This window comes from Pongo abelii, chromosome 8 (assembly GCF_028885655.2).
Source record: "Pongo abelii isolate AG06213 chromosome 8, NHGRI_mPonAbe1-v2.0_pri, whole genome shotgun sequence".
NCBI lineage: Eukaryota > Metazoa > Chordata > Mammalia > Primates > Hominidae > Pongo > Pongo abelii.
In genome coordinates, this window is record NC_071993.2 from 111,552,523 (window position 1) to 111,570,971 (window position 18,449).

At 45.9% G+C, this 18,449-nt stretch overlaps 1 long non-coding RNA gene across 1 annotated transcript in view; it reads left to right on the top strand.

The window, feature by feature from the left end:
• The first annotated feature begins 5,044 nt into the window (after positions 1–5,044).
• Positions 5,045–18,449, top strand: part of LOC134762080 (uncharacterized) — a 46,344-nt gene continuing 32,939 nt past the window's right edge. Inside the window, exon 1 of the long non-coding RNA XR_010141617.1 lies at positions 5,045–5,443. This is a non-coding gene — a long non-coding RNA (uncharacterized LOC134762080). The remainder of the gene's footprint in view (positions 5,444–18,449) is intronic.

Consider the following 18,449-nt stretch of genomic DNA (forward strand, 5'->3'; position numbering starts at 1 on the left):
TTTGTATCTCATTTCAAAAATTACTTGTTGTGACTTACAAAAATGCATATTATGCCAATAAGAGAAAAAATATTTTAAGTGAGGAAAGTAGGGGTAGGAGGAGGGAAGTAATAAAAGTAAAAAGAAAAACCAGTTTTCTATTTTTGTTACATGGCAATTACATGGCAGAATGTCTTGCACACTTTGCTAGAAGAAGTGGGATAGAAGTTTATCCCTAAGTTTCCTAGCTGCTAATGCAAAAAGGAAAATCTCATCAGTTTTAGGTTTTTGTAATTCTGAAGATAAAAAAGAAACTAATTGCTCAATACACATGCAGCTATATTAGGTACTGAGGCTGGAAAGAATTTCTCCTATTCTTACTATAAAGAAGGCCTTACTGAAGGTAGTGGGAGATGTGACTTTTAACTTCTCCTGTAGCAGATAAATCCCACAGCAGAGTCCAGGTCTTCCTATCTGCATATATCATGGGATGCCACTGCCACAGTGATCCAAATGAAGAGTAGTGACAGCAAGTCTAAGAGTGGCTGAAGCACTGCTATTTGAGTGGGTCAGGGAGAGGGCTATGAAAATAAGGGTGGATAAATTAACTGCCCTAAACCTCAGTTTTTCTACCAGTAAAATAAGAATAAAAGCAATTACCCTAGGATACTACCAATAAAGGAGAGATTGTGTATGTGTCTCGTGTGTAATAAGTGCTTGCTAAATCTAGTGATTATTATAATTCCAAGGTTTGTATAGAGACTATTGATGGCCTCTAGTTCCTTAGTTGAGTAGGCCTGTTTCTTTTTGCCTGTTCTATTTCTAACCCTGGGTCATACCACCAAGGCTTTCAAATGGTTAAAATGTAGTCACTGCATTTTGATCCTGTGGCCCAAGGTGGAGTGGGGGGGTGTGTGAAACTTAGGATCTTCCTAGTTCTGGAGAACCCAGGCCTGTGATGGATCGCTCCCAGGACTCACAGGGGGCAATATGCACGCTTGATAGGGAAGAGGAGAAGGTGACTATGTCTGTCCTACTCCACCCTGCTACCCTAACACCAGGCCCAACTGCTTGAGGTCTGCATCCCACCTAGTATACAAATCAGGCTTAAAACAAAACAGAATGACAATATGTGTACTGAGTGCTGTTACACTAAGAAAGCAGGTCTTTATTCAGCAGCACAGCCCATGGTTGCTTTCAGGTTTTGATAAATGCACATGGCATTGTACTTTTCCTTGGATGCTGACCACTGTCCAGATGGTCATGACTTCTGTGGCCCTGATGTGGTACGGCCTGAAGGACAGCAAGGTGCCCTCCGACGTCTGGTAGGATGAGCATCCATCTACAATTACAGTGAAACCCTTGCTAGTGTCTCAGGAAGAAGCACCTCTTTATAGCCAGTCATGAGTCTTTAATATATTACCCTTAAATCATTTAAAACTGGACTAGCCTGAGCAGCAGTGAATATGCCAATGCAGCTGGGAGCAATCTTAGGCAGGCCCAGTGAAATGGCCAAGATGATCTAATAGATCTTGCTTCATCTCTAGAAGTCTGTCACCCTGCCTCTCTCCTCCTTATTAAACCAAAGCTCCCCACTCCCAGGAAATAAAACTGCTACCTGATATTTATATATCTTCAGAGAGTAGTGTGATTCAGAAGCCAGGGAGAATGGTTTAAAACTATTTATTGAAAAGGAGACTGTTTCTTGCATGGAATAATCTTATTGGAAAAGTTACCTTATTTCTTCTACTGCACTTGAAAAATCTAGATCGTTTGTAAAAAGCAAAGGGCAAAACAGAAATTGATTTTTGTCAGCATGAGGTCGTTTTTTTGTACTCTGATTAGTGGCTTGAAGCTGGTGGTGAGTCATGTGACAGTGCTGGTGTTTTGGGGCAGGGTATTCAGACTGAGATCATAATAGCTATTTCTGACCTTGACTTTGAGCAGAACGTTGCAGGAAGTCTTATGTCACCCTGAAGTCTCCAGCTATTTGCAACCTTCTGATATCTCTGATTGACTGCTTGTATTAAGCAGTCCCCTTCTCCTCCCTCACTGTGCCATCCCTAGACTCTAAAGTTCTGAATGTATTAACAATATCTACATGGTGAAGCCCATGCTCCCTGCTCTAGCATTGGAGGCCTTCTAAGGACTGACCCAACCCAACTTTGCCTCCAGCCAATCTGTCTCCTGCTTCCACGGTATGAACGCTCTGCTGTTATCAGTAGCTCTAGCTTCTGAGCACACACACACCTGGGCACATCCCAGGCACTCAATAATTTCTGCTCCTCTATGCACTGTCCACTCTGGTAGGAGGTCTACACCTTTCTCATATGTGCCCTCAGAAGTCACACCTTCTGTTGTGCCTACCAGTCGGCCTTCTCGGTTCTCTGTGCACTCACCGTCCTCTGAATGTGAGCCATTTACCATACCTGCCGTCTAGTCAGCATGGGCCTTGTGCCTTGAAATAGCCCATATTTTTGGTGTGTGCATTGACCTTTCAGCAATGCAATGCTACCTGCTGGAGAGAGAGAAGAGGGAGAGGGAAGAGGAGAGGGGGAGAGAGAGATTTTTGCCTATCTCCCCAAAATTTGTAAATTGAAACCCTAACCTCAGTATATTAGAATGTGACTCCATTTTGAGGCAAGGCATTAAAGAGGCAATTCAGTTAAAATGAGGTCCTTAGGGTGAGCTCTAATGCACCCTGACAGGTGCCCTTATAAGAAGAGGATATTTGGACACACAAAGAGATACCAGGGATGCATGTGGACAGACAAAAGACCAGGTGAGCACACAGTGAGAGGGCAGCCGTCTGCAAGCCAAGGAGAGAGGCCTCAGGAGAAACAAACCCTGCTGACACCTTTGTCTTAGGCTTCCAGAATGGTGAGAGAAGAGATTTCTGTTGTGTAAGCCACCCAGTCCTGGCATTTTGTGATGACAGCCCAAGCCGATTAATGCACTCACAGAGAATGTACCCTGCAGTGAATGTGAAATCAAAGGTGTGAATCTGCTGTTCCTTGCTCAGGCTTGGTTCCCACAGCCTTCCAGGCGGGGGATCATCTCTCCAAGCTGGATGAGAACCAAGTGTTCAACCATTAGCTAGCTAGCTTATCTAATCTATATCTTACAACCTCGACCCCAAACGCAGATACCTTAATCGGGGGCTCCATCAAAGAATCGGTGATCGATTCCAATGCTGGCTGGGCTGGGCCTACTGGAGATGTCACTTTACTGATTTTTAATGGCTAAGGAATTTTTGAGGATAATGTTAATTATGTGTGATTTTCATCTTCAGTGATTACCTAAAAGGCCAGCTCCCAACTCCACTTAATGGTTACATAAATGGAACCCCTGTCCTGGCTGGCCCACATCATTGTGGCCTCTTCCCATCCACTCTCCAAGCAGCAGAGTCATCTTTTCTAAAAACAGTTCTGATTAGGTTACCTCCAATACCCACTTCTGCACCTTTTCCCCAATAAAAACCTAACGTTATTCCCTTAGGAGAGAATCCCCAACTACTTTTACAAGACTTGTAAGGGCCTTCGGGGTCCGGGTCTCACCAGCTTTCCTTGCCTCACTGGCGGCCCCTCTGCATAGTGCCCCAAGCTCCGGTGTAGATGGTTCCCACTGCCTGGAACATCGTCTCAACCCCTCTCACCATGTTATCTCCATTTCATCCTTTAGACCTTTGTTCAAGTGTCCTTTGCCTGGGGTTCTGCTGAGCGCCTGGCCAGGCCCCATGTCCATGTCATGGGCACCTCTCACTGGGCCCCAGCTCCGTGTCATGGACACTTCTTACTTGGCTCCATCTGCCTGTCATGGGCGCTTCTAACCGGGTACATCTCCATTTTCACATTTGCCTCGGAAGCAGTTTCACAGTTGTCTGTGAGATGAGTGGATTCCTTTGTGTTTCCATAAATTCTAAATTTGATGTGGTAGAGACCGTGTCTGTTTTGTGCCTGGCACACAGCAGATATTCGGTAGGTGCTTTCTTGAGCAAATAAACAAACACCCATCTTTTCCATCTCCACGTTAGTTCTTCCAAAGTAGAGACCACCTCCTGTTCATCTTTGTCTTCCTGTCTTAGAGATTTCTTCACTAAATCCCATTCTTTGGTAGAAGAAGGAAGTGGAAGAATTACCAGGACTTACACATAGGAGGCTTTCACTCACTGAACCGTTTAATCACAAGGGCGGTGCCAAGACTCCTGCTCCCCACTCTGGGGCCTCAGGGCCATTCAGCCATGTGCAGACAGTGCTTCAGCAATGCCTGTTTTCTTCACTCTTTAGGGAGTTTATGATTGTTTAAGATTGAGTGCTTACAGTGAGTAAAAGCGTTCTGGACAAAAAATCTTCCCATAAAAGAAGAGAATGTATGCTGGATTTCTTTCTCTCTTGTTTTATGGGTTAGATTTCTTTCTTTTTTTATTTTAAAACAGGGTCTCTGTCTCCCAGGCTGGAGTGCAGTGGCACCATCACAACTCACTGTGGCTTTGACCTCCTGGGCTCAAACGATCCTCTCACCTCAGTCTACTGAGTAGTCGGTGTGCACCACCACGCCTGGCTAATTTTTGTATTTTTTGAAGAGACAGAGTCTTGACATGTTGCCCAGGCTGGTCTTGAACTCCTGGTTTCAAGCAATCTGCCCTCCTTGGCCTCCCAAAGCGCTGGGATTACAGGTGTGAACCACCGCACCCTGTCTGGGTTAGCTTTCTAATGGAGGGTTGTTTATTTGCGATTTGGGAACTTTGCTACAAATGTTTATTGAGTGTCCTCTATGTGTCAGGCACTTGCGAAGGACAGAGGGGGAAGTAGGTGAGGATGGGGAGTTGAGGGTGAGACAGAGGGAAGTGATGCTTTTTGAAAGCCCAGGCTATTTTGCAGTAGATCCCAGTGACGAGCTCTCAGAAAATCAGTGTTAGTGACTGTAACTTACTCTTCGCTGTGGTCAAAAGTTCGTCTGAAGGCCTTGTCCTGTGTGGGACACTCAGGCTCAGAGCACTTGCTTGGATCTGGCTGATGCAATCACAAGAAACTCCAGTCAGTGTTCTCTCCCTTTGAGCCAGTGCCTCCACTTCCGTGAGCCTGTCTCCTTCATGTTTCCATCAGACACAAAGGACCGGTCTGTCGATACTCCTGTCTGTCAGTGACAAGCAATTGGTACCCGAGCCTGGGGTGGGACTTTTGATCTCGGCTTTGGGCTTGTTGATGAAGCGAGGACTGCTGTTCTCTCGGAGCACCACCAGGACGCCGCTCAGATCACTGAGCACAGTAAAGGGATGAATCGTGCTCATGTTTATTCTGCAATTTCAAAGGCTGCCATCTAATGTTTAAGAGCACAGAGACTTTAAATGAACAAACGGTTTGGTGGAAAATAGGAGATGGACGTTGCCATGATTTGCTACCTGGTAGATGGACTTTATTTTATGTGGTTCAGGTGCAGAGCTTAGAAGGCTCTTCAAGTACAGGTAAGATTTGGAAAGTCACCACTGGGCTCTAAATTTGGGGAGCAGTGCCTTATGCTAATGATGTTTTTGTAAAAAGATGGTCTCCTCTTCATCACCAGATTGTCCCTTAAATTAGCTAAAGCCCCGAGGCCCTAAATTAAAAGCAAGAAATTACAATGTAGCAGATTGAATTTAGGTTTATGTGCCATGTGTGAAATATATGAGTGGCTTTTGAAAGCATAATTGTAAATGAACAGTGGGTTCCTTATGCACAGGCAGCATCCCCTGAATGTCTGGCTATTTGCGTTGAAAGCCCAGTCTCCACCCAGTTAGTGCCCCCACACCCACCCTCCCTTCCCCATCGCCATGACGCAAGCCAGACTGCACTGTCACGACCACACTGAAGCCTATGCTGACGCCATCACATCTGCTGGAACCTGCTCCCAAATTACTGTCTCTGTTCAACCTGGTCAAGGCAGATCCAGCTTTTTGGGGTCCCCTCCCCTTCTTGGCCATTAACAAGCAAGATATCCAAGAAGGAGTGAACACCGAACTCTTTATCACTCCTGGGATTGAGAATCTTCCTTTTTTTCTTTGCTTGGGCCTGAGGTTGCCTAGGAGGCAACATAAAATCTTGCTTTTGTTTCATTTATAATTGGTGAGTCTGCGCTCTCTGGGCAAAGGCCAGCGCATTCTTGGAAGGGGTTTTTAATCCTGGATGCACATTAGAACAAGCTAAGGAGATTTCAAAAATGCCGATGCCCAGGTCCTGAGCCATAGAGATTTTAATTTAATAGGTCTGGGATGGGGCCTGGCTGTTGGGGGGTGTGTGTGTGTGTGTGTGTGTGTGTGTGTGTGTGTGTGTATGTGTGTGTGTGTTTATGTGGGTACAAGCTTTCCAGCCCATTGTAATGGTCGGCCAGAGTTAAGAACTACTTATTTGGAAGAAAAAGTTGTCCATTTTCACTGTTACTGTTAGGCAGATTTCTTTAATCAGATTAAAACCATGTGATAGGCAGACAATGCAAAATTAGCTATGCAGAGAGAGGGATTTAAAGGTTCCAGGCATTTATGACAAAATCAGTCATGATCCTTTTTTTACTGTACTCAAAATAAGACATATAGAAAAAGCTGAGCCTTACAGGAGACAGATACAGTGTCCTTGGGCTTGGGTAGGGCTAGAAAGTAAGCAGCTTCAGGGCCAGGTGCAGTAGCTCACGCCTGTAATCCAGAACTTTGGGAGGCCAAGGCAGGCAGATCACTTCAGGTCAGGAGTTCGAGGCCAGCCTGGCCAACATGGTGAAACCCCATCTCTATTAAAAATACAAAAATTAGCCAGGTGTGATGGCAAGTGCCTGTAATCCCAGCTTCTTGGGAGGTTGAGGCAGGAGAATTGCTTGAACCCTGGAGCCGGAAGTTGCAGTGAGCTGAGATCATGCCACTGCACTCCAGACTGGGTGACAGAGACTCCAAAAAAAAAAAAAAAAAAGAAAAAAAGAAAAAAAGAAAGAAAAAGAAATAGCAAGCAAGCAGCTTCAGAGTGGGAGGCTGTAGACATCGCCAACCTTTCCTTGAAATCAGGTTTATACACTCATTTATTAACTCATTCATTCATACATTGCCTCTTTATTAAGTACCTCTTTGGTACAAACACTTCGGTAGGCTTGGGTGCAAAGGTGAATATGTCTTCCAGATAGGAATTCTAAAAGAGTTGGAAACTCAGGAGATTAGGGTTAATTTTCGTAATCACAGATACTTGACTTTTCACCCGGCCTCCCATTCCTTTGTCGATGCCAGAAGCCAGTGTCTGCTCTCGAGCTTTCCGGCGCGGTGTGAGGGAGGAGGAGATGGCAGCACCCCCACTTTCTGCCTCATCACTTGCCGAGTCTTGCCGCTGACATTTTCTCCGGTACATTTTCGTATGACGCCGAGCAGCATATGGCACCTCTTTGTCAGACACATTATCTCAAGCACGTCCTCACTCCCATCCTGCCTGACTCATTTGGGGATTACAGAAAGTTCGTAGGAACAGACAAGGGTGCAGAGGCAGGAGAAACATTGTAGAATTTGTGAAGACTGAGTACTGGAATACACTTTTTTTTTTTTTAAAGCAACAGAAAAAGTACAGATCTCATGGTATAGCTTCACAATACCCTTCCTCGGATGGCTGGGCAGGAATCATTATACTCATTTTAACAATCAGGAATCTGAGACTTAGAGAAGTTGACTGTCAAGCATTTCTACCTGGATGCCTCTTCCTGGGTGTGGAGGATGTACATCTCTAAGACTGGCACCTGGAAGGACTTCTTTTTCCAGCTTCAGGCACCGCTCTGCAGAGACCCCAGAGCAGCCTACAGTCCCGTCTCCGCCGGCTAACTAGACATGACCACAAGGGGGCACCAAAGAGTTTTCATTACTTCCGCAGGTCTTGCTTTGCCTGCTTTTTCTGCGGTGTGGTGGCACATAGGTGCACAATGAAAAGAAAACAGTGTGAACTTAGAAGAACGGACGATGTTGGAAGACAAAGCCTAAGCCCTAGGTAGAAAACTGTGACTAGCAGTGGTGGCGATGACCCTAATTTTTCCATTGATCAGGGAGGTGGGGAAGTGTCGCAGGGTGGGATAAACTTCAGATCCCTATCAGGACAACTCTGAGGTGCCATATGAATGTTTTCATTTTTCTTCGAAAAAGCAAAGGAAGATGGAAACTAATGCGTGTTAGGCAGGCATTTGTTTAATCAGTCCTTCACGGAGTGTGTGGCAGGACATCAAGTCTGGAAGGTAGGCTGAGGCTTAGTAGGACCTCGGTAGGACTGTGGAGGTCACGGAAGGGGGTCTGGGTGTTATTCCAAGTGCCATGAGGAGTCCAAGCCAGCGGGTAGTGTTACCTGTCTTACATTGGGATGCTCTGTGAGAAACAGGCCATGGAGCACAGGTGTGGGTGCAGTAGAGGGAGGGGCCATTGCAAAGTCCAGAGAGCCTAGAGTGGCCTTGGTGGAGATGGAAGGAAGCAAATGGACTTAGGACATCATTGGAGTTGGGACTGGCAGGGCTACTAGTGGACTGATACTGGCAATGTGGGTGAGAAAGGGGGGAATCAAAGGACCCTCAGGTTTGGGGTGTGGATGGTGATGAGACTGAATGAGAGGAGAAGGGTTGTGGGAGGACCAGGCTCAGAAGGAAACTGGCATCTCTTTTGGCCATGGCAAGTGTGTGATGCTGCAGGCTCCCACCTGGGGAGGCCTGGCAGGCAGCTGGATTTACAAGTCAGAGCTCAGGGGAGAGGCCAGGGCTACAGGTAGGAATTTGGCACTTTCATTTTTTTTTCATTTAATACTCACATCAGCAGTATGTTTCAGATATTGTTGCTCCCATTTCATAGTCAGGGAAACTGAGACTTAGGAAAGAGGAGGTAACGTGGCTCGAAAGTAGTAGAGCTGAAATTTAAACTGGGTCTGTGTGATTCAGTCGCTGTTTCCAAGGTGTCTCCCACATTCTTAACTGATTACCATTAGGGAAAAATCTAGGTCTTATCCTGCCTCATACAGGCATTCATTAAGTATTGGTCATCCCTGGTTACCCCACTATACTTTAGCCTTCCTTCCCTTATGAAAAAAAAAGCATTAGTCAACCCAAGTGTCTAGTTCTTTAAAAAATCATTTTAATCCAATAGATCTTGTTTTTTTTTTTCCAACTAAATAATAGATTCTCTGAGGGAAGAAAAAAAATCATGCAGATCCCAGGCAACATATGGTAGAGCACCTCACACCCAGGCAGGGAGGCCAGTGAGGTCACTCACTGAGTGCCAGCCACCGTCATAGCGGCTGCCAGGAGTGCAGTGCCGGAAAGAATACTGAGCTAGGAGAATGTGCTGAGATCCATTAGTGATGTCTGTTTCGGGCACTGGAGGGGTGAGAGGCAGCCTCTGAATCCTATACTCGCCATTCCTGAGACAGATCCTTCAGTCAAAGGAGAAATCAGGGCTCCAATTAGAACCTGATCAATAAGACCCTCCCCATTCACAACTCACCAGTCAATGGAGACTCCACAGCAATGGCTTGAGGTCTTCCTTTCATAATTACTCAGAACCCAATGAAACCAGGGGAGTGCAGAGGCTCAATTAGCGGGAGTTATGGGTGAGTCAGCCTCCCCTGCACCTGCTGTGAGAATGGGCCTTCAGGGCAGACCCGTCTTGAGCGATTGCAGGTGCTGGCTACAAACCACTCTCCAGGAGTTGCTGAGGCAGCTGCAGGAACAGACAGCAGCTCCCCAGAAGGGGGGACCTGAGAGGGAGGCAGAGGGCTATGAGTGAGCTGGTCCACGGCTGGCTGGAAGTGGAAGGCATGAGGGAGACTGGTAGGGCATGCTCAGATCACCCTGGGCTTTGTTCTAAGCTGTTCTGGAGGAGAGCTGAGGTGATGAGAGGCTGAAGGAAAACTGCTCACTGTGCTCACTGCTTGTGTGACTGGAGGGCCTCCTCCAGCCTGCTGAGAACCCAGACAGGTACTCCTTGGTGGCACCTGGGTGATGGGGTAATGGGCACACTCTCAACAAGGGTAGGAGCTGTTTTGGACACCTGAACATCAGATGGGGCTGTCATCAGTTTGGAGAAAGCAGGTGATATGGTTTGGCTGTGTCCCCACCCAAATCTCATCTTGAATTGTAGCTCCCATAATTCCCTTGTGTTGTGGGAGGGATCCAGTGAGAGATAATTGCATCATGGGGGCAGTTTCCCCCATACTGTTCTCGTGGTAGTGAATAAATCTCATGAGATCTGATGGTTTTATAAGGGGAAACCCCTTTCACTTTGTTCTCATTCTTTGCTTGCCTGCCACCATGTAAAACATTCCTTTCCCTCTCCGCTGTGATTGTCAGGCCTCCCTAGCCATGTGGAACTGTGAGTCCATTAAACCTGTTTTTCTTTATAAATACCCAGTCTCAGGTATGTCTTTATCAGCAGCATGAAAATGGACTAATACAGCAGGGGTGCAGGACTGGCCCCTGGTATTCCAGAGATGGTTGCCATGCCTCCCAGTCAGAGGGTTCTGGGTAATGGGGATGGAGGCATGGAGCTGGAGGTATCAACAAAGGCAGAAAAGCCCTAGTTAGAGGGCACAGAGGCCAGAAACTCCTTAGACACTTATTCTCATTATGGGCTAACAATTAGGTGGAGAGGGGGTTTGTTGGGAAGAGAGCCCTGGCTGGAGGGAGAAGAGGATGATCAGACAGAGGTCTATAGGAGATAGGTGTCCATTCATCAAGAAGTCACACAGGGAAGGAAACTTTAGACAGAATCTGGGAGAAGTTTCCTAGGCTCTTTCTATTTGCAATGTTGGGTTGGTGATTTTCCTTTGCCTTGTGTTAAATTCACTGATGGGGCTGTTAAAAAAACCCCAGCAAGAAACTACCTTGTTTATCCTGAGAACACTCAGTAGGACACAAGCAAGGAGCAAAGCTGTGGGAAGTGGGAATTGGAGTCCAGGGTACAATTTGAATGCAAGGGAGAGGACCTGTAGTGGGGTTCCAGAGTAGAGAGCAGAGCCATGGGCAGCTTTTAGAAAGGTGAGAAGGTTGGTGTGTCCTCTGCAAATACCTAGGAGGGCTGTCTTCTCTTTCCATTTATGGTCACCTTGATACAAGCTGGTTTGCGCCCACCTCAGTGGGTCAGTGATGGAGACTGAAGAGGGAGCAGAGACACTCTGCACCTGAAAGATGACTTGGGGATGTCAAAGAGCCATCTTGCAGCCACATCCAGATGTCTGCTGCTCTCAAAAGAATGGGAGCAGCAAACATCACAGCAAATGGCATTTTTTTCAAGAGAATGTCATCTCCATTACTGCTAACTGGGGCCCATCGTGCACCCAAAGAAGAAGTAAGGAGGATAAATATTTTGGAGGAATGAGTGTGTGGGAGATAAGTGGGCAGGTCACACAAACATTGGGTAAAATGGACCTTGTGTTGCTCATGGTTCTCCCCCAACTCAGTAACAAGACCCAAGTCTGAGTTTCATGAAATTCCCCAGCTCATCCATGTCCACTGAGTTCCTGCTCATCAATGTCACCTGGGGAGGGAAAGGTGAGCCAGAGCAGGATAGCAGATTTCCTCTGTTGAGGGAGACGAGGTGGGTCTCCTGCTTTACGGGTCTCGATGGGCTGTCCCATCTAAGGGACACAGAGCAGAAGGGTTAAGGGAGATAAGCAGACACATCAGGTGGCCTTTGTATAGAAGATATGGGCTGGGTGCGGTGGCTCACACCTGTAATCCCAGCACTTTGGGAGCCGAGGTGGGTGGATCACGAGGTGAGGAGATCGAGACCATCCTGGCTAACATGGTGAAACCCCGTCTCTACTAAAAAAAAAGAAAATTAGCCAGGGTGGTAGAGCTTGCAGTGAGCTGAGATCGTGCCACTGCACTCCAGCCTGGGCGACAGAGCGAGACTCTGTCTCAAAAAAAAAAAAAAAAATAGGAGCAGTCAAGAATGGGGGATATCAACCCATTTGTTAATTTTTATCAACTAATCTCTTCGAATCTTTGCAACTTTTCCTTTTCTGTTCTCTTATTTTTAATGAGGTATACTTCACATACCCATAAAATTCCTCCACTGTGCATGTACGATTCAGCGAGTTTTAGTAAAGGTATAGAATTATACAACCCATGACTCCAATCCTATTTTAGAACTGTTGTTATTATTGTTTCTCTTCTCCAAAGGATTAGCTCAAATTCTTCTTGGAAGGGCTTACAAGGTTTGCAGGAGGGTGCACAGTCAATCTGGGAGAGAAGTAAACACAAGCAATGAAGATAGTGGAGTGGCCTGGACGGGAAGCTTCTTTTACAAAGGAAGGATGACAAGAGCCCGCAGTTCTTATTGTGTAGGTAAAATGAGTCAGGGGCCATGCCAACCCCATCACATGGATTATCACCTTGGATTTTAACAGTAAGCCAAAGTGACAGGTAAACATGTTATTCCCATTTTACAGATGGAAAAATGGAAGTTTACAGAGGTGCAGTGGCTTCTACAAGGTCTCTCTGAACCCATACCTTTCCAACTGCAGAATTTGCATGCTCAAACCATTACACTAGGATACGTTTGACAACTTTGCTCCAGAGTCTAGACTGTACTGTAAGATGACTTACAATGCAGCAGCTCCTGACTGCATGCTCAAGACCTTGATTTCTGCAACTCTGAATCCATTTGAGTTTATAAAATGAAAAATGAGCCCCTACTCCCTATTGATCCTAATCCTCACTCATCCCTAGTTTCGCTCATTTTGGCTTAGGCTCCACCTGGAAAACAAAACATTAACCACTGGGCTTTGTTTGCTCTGATGATCCTGCTCTGACCCTCACATAGCACGAGGCACCAAATGTCTGGCGCCCTCCCTTTTGCAGAGGAATAAAGAAACCTGAAAACACACTATCATTTCAAAAAGAGCCTGCCTGCCACGAAAGTAACGGTGTTCGATGATGCCATTGTATTTCTTCCTCCCTTTCAAAATCAATCTTTAGATTTTAGGCCTGAAAAGTAGGTGCCACTATCTTCTAATGATCTGCCAGGGGTTAGAAACGGAATGCTACACACCACTTAACATGTGAAATATGATTTATCTGTCAGGGCATATATGAAAAAAATGAAGAGAAATATCTAACAGCAACCCTTCTGTTGAGTTTTGAAATGTAAATGTTTGCTAATGCTTTGCCGAAGACAGCTTCACTTGGGCTGAGAGCTATGTGTAAAGAAACATTAAAATGCATCATTTGCTCAGGGCTAAAAGTCATCAGCCTGCAATATTAATGCCCTTTAAAAAATAATTTGACGGCATGATATCAGAGCATGCCTTGTGCAAAGGATTGGCTCTTGTCAATTTTCTTGTGTATCTACTGAGCTATAATTGCATTTAGATCTTGCCAAAAATGAAAGTGTTCTTTTTTTAAACTTTCTCCATCTCTTTCATTTGCTGGAAGAAAGGTAAGGGGGTTAACTTTGATTTCATCTAGTGTGAAAGACCCCTGCCCTATAGGCTGGAACACGCTGGTCAGCTAGAGGTCATGGGTTGTTGTTGTTGTCTTTTCCTCCATCCTCAGCTCACAGGCTCCCAGCAGGGCTCATCTGGCTTAGGGGACCTGGGAGAGCCCAGTAACTAGATTAAGGCCACTTTGGCTGCAAGTGACAAAACCCTTCTCAAATTGGCTTAAGCAACAAATAGGAAGTGTTTAAGGACACAAAGGATATCTTACAGAGTCAGGGGATGGGAATGAGGTCGAACCTTAGCCCACCTGGAAGCAGGGGCTGCCATGCATGTGTGCCTCCTGGGTGTGTCTGGGGTGGGCTGTGGCTGCTAGTGGCTCCTGGGATGGGGCTGGGCCTAGTGGGGAGACAGGGAAGATGAGGAGGAGGTGGATTCTATCCAGCTCTGGTCTTCTCTTCCTGCCTCATCTAGGGCAAGACCTCACTTTCTCCTGCAAGGGTGTAAGGGTTCCATTTGAAATAATGGTTTTGTGGTGAAGAAAGAAATTGGAAATAACTAGATAATTTCTTGGCCTCTTCACAAATTGTATAGCTTTGAGGATTACAACCACTTGATAGTCACAAGTGACAGGAGCGGTGCTTGAAGAATAAGCTATTTCTTCACTCTGTGATCATTTACCCAACAAAGGGGAGCAGCTGAGGGTCGCAAGGGTAACAGATGAGCAAGGTACAGCAATGGCTGTGAAGGTGCCGCCTGTCTGGTTGCTATTCTGGAGGCTGGGTGTTCCAGGATGTAGTTTTTCACTCAAGGTCTCTGTACTTTCCTTTTATCTTTCTATTAAAATTTTTTGATAGAATCTTTATATATTCATACATACACACACACACACACACACACACACACACAGATATACATTGATGCATTTATTTCAGCCATTTGTTCGACACATACTTATTGAGTGCCTACCAGGGGTTCCAGGCTCTGGAGATAGAGCAGTGAACAAAACAGAATTGGTGCGCTGTTCTCCTGGAACTAACTGGTGGGGATGGGGTGTGATTGCTTCTGCTTGATGCCGGTATTCCCACTTTCTCATCAGCAGTAAAGTGCCATGGCCATTTGACTCCTCAACAAGCTCAGCCCTGATCTTTAACAGGCTTGTCAGTCCTTTAAATTAGTTTGGAAGGTTTCAAGTAGTGATTCTTAAAGTGTGTTCTGGAAACTCATATGGGTTATTTTTTATCATAATGCCAAAACACTTGTCTTTTAAAAATCTCTGTCATGAGTGAAGAGTGGAGTTATCCAAAGGCTACACGATGTGTGAAATCAAAACAGATTGAATGGAGAAGCAGGCATATGACTCCAATTGACTTCTATTAAGCCAGCCAATAAAGAGATTTGCAAATAACAAAACAATGCTACTCAATTCACTAGTTTTTTAAATTTTTGAAAATATAGTTATTTTTTAAAAAAACACCTAATTTATATTAACATGTTACATGTTTATGTTAAGGTACAATAAGTTTATTGTTTTTAATGAATTAATGTCTTCTAAAAATGCTTCAGTTTTAATTTCAAATATGGTAAATATCAATAGATATAATCCACACAAAATTCTTTGAGGTTCTTAATTTTTAAGAGTGTAAAGGGGCCTGGGCACAGTAGCTCATGGCTGTGATCCCAGCACTTTGGGAAGCCAAGGCAGGTGGATCACCTGAGGTCAGGAGTTTGAGACTAGCCTGGCCAACATGGTGAAACACCGTCTCTACTAAAAAAACAAAAATTAGCCAGGCGTGGTGGCGGGTGCCTGTAATCCCAGCTACTCAGGAGGCTGAGGCAGGAGGATCGCTGGAAACCAGGAAGTGGAGGTTGCAGTGAGATTGCGCCACTGCACTCCAGCCTGGGCGACAGAGCCAGATTATGTCTCAAAAAAACAAGAGTGTAAAGGGGTCTTGAGACCAAAAAGTTTGACAACTGCTAATTTAGAGGCAATGGGTATTGCATGTGATGGGAGTCAGCATTCTCAGTAGCAATGAAATTGATTTAAGGCATATTAGAGAAAGAACTGTAAGGAGGCTCTAGAACCAGCCTCAGAAAGCTACCAGGATCTAGGAAAACTAGGAGGTCAGTTGCTGCCAATGTCACAGAACCAGGCTGGTGAGGACACCACTGTGCACTGCTGAGCACAGGACACCACAGTTTCTCCTCGCTAACCCTGGAGGCACCACCACCCCGGAAACTAGAGGCTGCTCCTGCCGCCAAACCCTCTGCCAGTCCTGATTCTTTTTGTTCCCGGCTCACGTATGAGGTCTGGGATGGATACATCTCACTGTGGGCCTAGGTCATGGTCCAAGGCCTGGCAGCCACAGAGCCGAGGGAAATCAGTGTGACTGTGTGGGCTCCTGCAGAGGGAGGTGGGCCCAATCTCTCACCCAGAGCCAGATGTAGAAAGTGATGGGCAGCCTGACAAAGTTCCCTTCAACCTGGTATGTTTCAGAGAATGTCCTGGGGCTCTGTTTGCCCTTTCTAACCACATCCCTTGAGAAATCAGGGGAGCTAGAGATGGAGGGCAGTCAGTGTTACTGCTTCTGGCTCAGTCTCCTGTGTACTTTTGTTGCTAAGCCTCAGAAGCTTAGGGATCTTTTGTGGCTGGATGATGGCAAGGTGCATGGAATATAGAAAGAGGTAAGGAGAGTCTGTTATACTCCTGGGTCTGCCTCCTTCCTCAGTGAGGGGGAGGATGGAACTTAAGAGTATAGCGCAGCAATTAAGAGCTCAGTTTCTGGAATCAGACAGTTTAGGGGTCCCAATCTTGGAGGTGCATTCTGCCTCCCTGGAGACAGCTGTTTCTGGACAGGGGCCAGCGGGCCACGTCAGGGAGACATGAGAGAGGGAGGAAGGAGAGAGGCGGCAGCAGGAGCAGAGCTGGCTGGACAGAGCTTTGTCCACTTGATAAAGCAGGCATGTTCCTTGCAGCTGTCCCTGTGATGCTCGCCTATGTCTGGTTTTCTCATGACTCAGAGCCACAGGGCAGGCCCCTCCAGCAGTAGGGAGAATTTGGATTTGGACATGGTTTGAGATGAAATGAGGTAGAAGACTCTCTCCCTTTGCTGCCACCCACCACAACTCCCCAGGCCAGTGCTGTATCCCTTCTGGTGATCAGTGAGCCTGGGGACAGCCTGCCAGTTAGAGCTGGTGACCACTTTGGCTGGAGGTATGCAGGAGTTTACAGGACCCAAGAGCCAGAGAATCATCCCCTTCTCCTAGGAAGAGGCAATGAGAAGCCAGAGAGAAAAATCATAGACAACAGCGTGGGCAATGGGATCCTGGGACCAAATGACTCCTGACAAGAGTAAGTGAGGCTTTGAGCTCCTGGAGGGCAGGGAGAATACTCATCTCTGACTCATTTCCCTGGCGTCTGGTGGACTGCCTCTCAGGATGGATAACCGCAGCTTGCAGGGAGCCCAATCAGGTTCTGGCTCCCCCTTCCCTTCCCAGTACCCTCTTCCTCACCCAGTGTGCTCCTGCTAACACGTGGCCCTCCGATCTGCAAGAAATTGCCTCCTAAACAAGTTCCTACGAAGGTGTCAGGCTGAATGTGCTCCTGTGTTAAGGATACTTGAATTTTAAAGGAAACAATAAGGAGGGCAATGCTTTATCCAAATTGGCGATTCTCTAATGCGTGTTTTTACCTGTTTCCCCAAGAATGTAACAGATGTTTTGTAAAATTCTTTATTAAATTCTTTGTCAAGTGAATTTGGGAAATCTTGGATGTTATAGCTCCTCCTCAAAGATTTAAAATGCACAATGTTGGCCAAGCATGGTGGCTCATGCCTGTAATCCCAGCACTTTGGGAGGCTGAAGCAGGCAGATCACTTGAAGTCAGGAGTTCGAGACAATCCTGGCCAACATGGAGAAACACTGTCTCTACTAAAAATACAAAAATTAGCTGGACGTGGTAGGTGCCTGTAGTCCCACCTACTTGGGAGGCTGAAGCATGAGAATCGCTTGAACCTGGGAGGTGGAGATTGCAGTGGGCCAATCTCATGCCACTGCACTCCAGCCTGGGCAATAGAGTGAGACTCTGTCTCAAAATAAATATAAATAAATAATTAAATAAGTAAAATGCATAATGTCATATTAAAGGCCCTAGGAGGTCCTGTGAGTTTTAACCTGTTGGATTTTTAAAAAATAAGTCTTATTGAGGTATGGTTTACATACAATAAAACTTGCTCATTTTAATGGTGCAGTCTAATCAGTTTTGATGTACACACTCAGGTAACCAACATGACAATTGAGGTCTAGGACATTTCTATCAGCTCAAAAACTCCCTCATGACCCTTCATAGTCAATTCTCTTTCTCAACGTGCAACCTCTGGCAGCCACTGATCTGTATCCTATAACTAGAGTTGAGCCTTTTCTAGAATTTCACAACAATTGGAGTCATCCAGGAGGTTGTCTTTTGTGTCTCTGGTTTCTTTCCTTAGCATGATGTTTTCTGAAGTTGAGCTGTGTTGTGTTTATCAGTAGTTTCTTCCTTTTTATTGCCAAGTAGTATTTCACTGCACGGATGTGTCACTGTGAATCCACTCCCCAAGTCTGAGTGGTTTCCAGTTTTAGGTGATCAAGAATAAAACCACTATGAATATTTGTGTACAAGTGCTTGTGTGGCTGTGTATTTTCGTTTCCCTTGGGTAAACAAGTATGAGTGGAATTGCTTAATTTTATTTGATCAAGGGACACTTAAACTGAACATCTGTTAATGAATATTCTGAAAAACACAATTTGGAAAACATGGCTAAAATATTGGGCCTGTCAACACCATCCAGGCCGCCACCCTCACTGTCCTTGGGCAAATGCCAAGCTTATGGTGCCAGGCCCCTTGCTCTGCAGACATTTGAAAGGGGGAATGGGGTGGCCATGGCCTTGTCAGACAGAGCTCAGCTGGAGAGGGGACTCAGGAGCTGAAGCCAGTGAGTGGAGTTGGCCTCAGGACTGTGGTATCTTTTCTTATATAATAGTAAAACCCCAGACGCTAGTTAGCCCGGGTCCCCTATGGTGAAG